Genomic DNA, 2730 nt, shown 5'->3' with positions numbered 1-2730 from the left:
GTCAATAGTTTACCTCAATTACAAACATGATTACTAAATTACTTAACAATTACTGAGACAATTTCATCAGCTAGAACAAACTTTGCAGTAGAAAATTGATGTACTGATTCCAGACACTCTAAGCACCAGAATAAATTAGACTTTCAACATAAAAAGTTAGAAACCTTTATATCCAGAATTAGACTTAGAAATGCAAAGACAGAGGTCATAATCCTTTAAGACAAAATATTGTACAGATATAAATCAAGTTGGAAAATGTACATTATTTAAATTGATGAAAATAATGATTTGTACAGTTTGCTCAGATTTCATAAATGTATAGAAAAATCTAGAACTTGAATATGATAATCGCCTCAGACTAATCAAATCAGATATTACAGAGCTTTCCTTATTTCTATACAATTTTTGATTTATATTATGCTGCAAGATCAAACACTGATTTTTTTTCTTGAAAAATAATTTCAAGTCTAAATTTTGTAAGGATCTCATTTTGTTGTACATAATTTTAATGTTCAGAATCCTACTGAAATAATGTTACAGCTTTTTTTCTTTTAAAGTTGATGGATAACCTCATGACTTTTAACATCATTGCTTATGTTATCTCTTTGATGAAATGCTTATAAATCCATATGATATTTTCAAAATCTCTTATACTGAGCATCATTTAGAAATAAGGATGTTAAAAAGAGAAGTGATTATTTTAATTGCATCTGGTCTTGTAAGAAAAGAAAATCTTGATGTCATAACTCACTGCTTTCTTCACAGACAGATGTTGGAGATGAAATGAAAAAAGCTCTGGATGATGCTACAAAAATAATTAACTTTATTAAAGAAAGACCAGTTCACTCAAGAATAGTTTAAAAAAAACACAACACGGGTGAAAACCTGGACAAAGAGCACATAAGTCTCCAGAAATAAGGTGGCTCGGCAGAGGAAGAGTTCTCAACAGGGTGTTTCAGCTGAAGGCAGAATTGGAAAAGTATTTTCAGAAACTAGTATTCCACATTTTGCCTAGTACTTTGAAGACTGAAAATGGTTGCAGAAACTAGCATACTTAGCAGACATCTTTCATCACACAAATCATCTGAACAAGTCTATATAAGGCACTAGAGAAAATGTTTTGACTTCAAGTAATGAGATTCTTGGATTTAAAAGAAAGGTGAATATTTGGAAAAATGTTGCAAAAGTAAATATTGAAATGTTTCCAATGCTGCTTGGGCTTGAAAAGGAGGAAAGATATCAGAAAATCTAAAATCTAATTGAAAAGTGCCTGGAAATACTGAACAATGAAATGGATCAGTACTTTTTCTTCCTTTCAACACAAATGCATGACTGGGTGAGGGGTCTTTCTCTGCATCTTCTGCTCAGCCTGCAAACTTCACTTTGAAGGAAGAGGAATGACTTTGTGAGCTGCAGTCTGATCATACACTCAAGTTTCACTGATCTAACCGTGGTTAAGTTCTTGATTTATGTGAAAGAAGAGTACCCTGTCATTCATCAGAAGACGTTGAACATTTTGCTATAGTTTTCAACTTCTTCCACATGTGAGCAATCTTCTTATTTAAGAAGCATTGGAAGCAATTTCAGTTGAAGATGAAATCTCTGTGTGCTGATCTGAAGTTCAGCCCAGAATTGACTATTTGTGCAGCAAAAAACAAGCACAGTTTTCATGTTAAAGAGGTACATTTCATTCATTATTAATGCACATATGCACTCCTACTTATGAAACAAATACAATACTTTTATAACTTTTGGCTTATATTTGATCCTGAATGTACAGACATTTTCTGAGGCCAGAAAAATATTTCAAGGATCATCCAAGGTAAAAATGTTGAGGAGGGCTAGTTTACATGGTAGATCATCAGTAATCCTTGAGATCTCATTAAATAGTTCATGATGGTTAAGGATAGTGTGAGCACTAAAATTAAAATAAACTGTTTTTTTTAAATGTAGCTTTACCAAATATCATTAGTTTTATCCAGTCTTACCCTAAACCCGCAATATTTTCCATGAGAACATTGAAATTTGGCAGGGTTCCAGATTTTTCTAAAATACTTAAATCCTCATAGAGCAGTGTATAATTTTATATCAGCAGTATAGAGCAGGTAATAGCATAGTAAAATGAAACAATCCTTGTGAGATGAAATAACCTAGGCTTTTTCTTTAATTTTACACTCTATGCTTGCTGCAATTTATCTGCTTTCAATTATGAGATAAAAGCTAGTTCTAATTATCTAGAATAGTAGCAAATGATAGCAAGTGCCAGCATTTAAGGACTTGAAATGGTCCACAATCTTAAAAAGGTGCTAAAATCAAACCCTTTTAAAATAATAATAATAATCAATTCTTAGGAAAGATGGTAGTGGTGTCTACTGTCTCAAAAAGCCCAGAGTTTATGGCCTTCCAGTTAATGTTGAACTCTACTGCATCACACTTGTGTGCTTGTCAAAGATTGCAAATGAATGTTCTAATCAGTGAGTTGTAGCTGCCAAATATTCAAAACAGCCCTAATTTTAGCAAAATTTAATGCTCTCCCAACCTTGAGGAGAAAATACAAGGCTTCCATGTGAACAAAGACTTTGTGGTGAAGGAATTCCTAAAACAATAACCCACCTCTTTTTACTGTCAATTTACTATTTGTTATTTATCAACCACTTGAAGTTATGATGGAACTTCTGAACTTCCAACAGCTGCTTCCCCCGCATTTCAGGTACTCAACAACCAGCTTGC

The sequence above is a fragment of the Protobothrops mucrosquamatus genome, unplaced genomic scaffold, assembly GCF_001527695.2.
Source record: "Protobothrops mucrosquamatus isolate PMUCROS unplaced genomic scaffold, P.Mucros_1.0 scaffold_110, whole genome shotgun sequence".
NCBI classification, from domain to species: Eukaryota; Metazoa; Chordata; class Lepidosauria; order Squamata; family Viperidae; genus Protobothrops; species Protobothrops mucrosquamatus.
Note: the sequence above shows the minus strand (reverse complement) of the source record.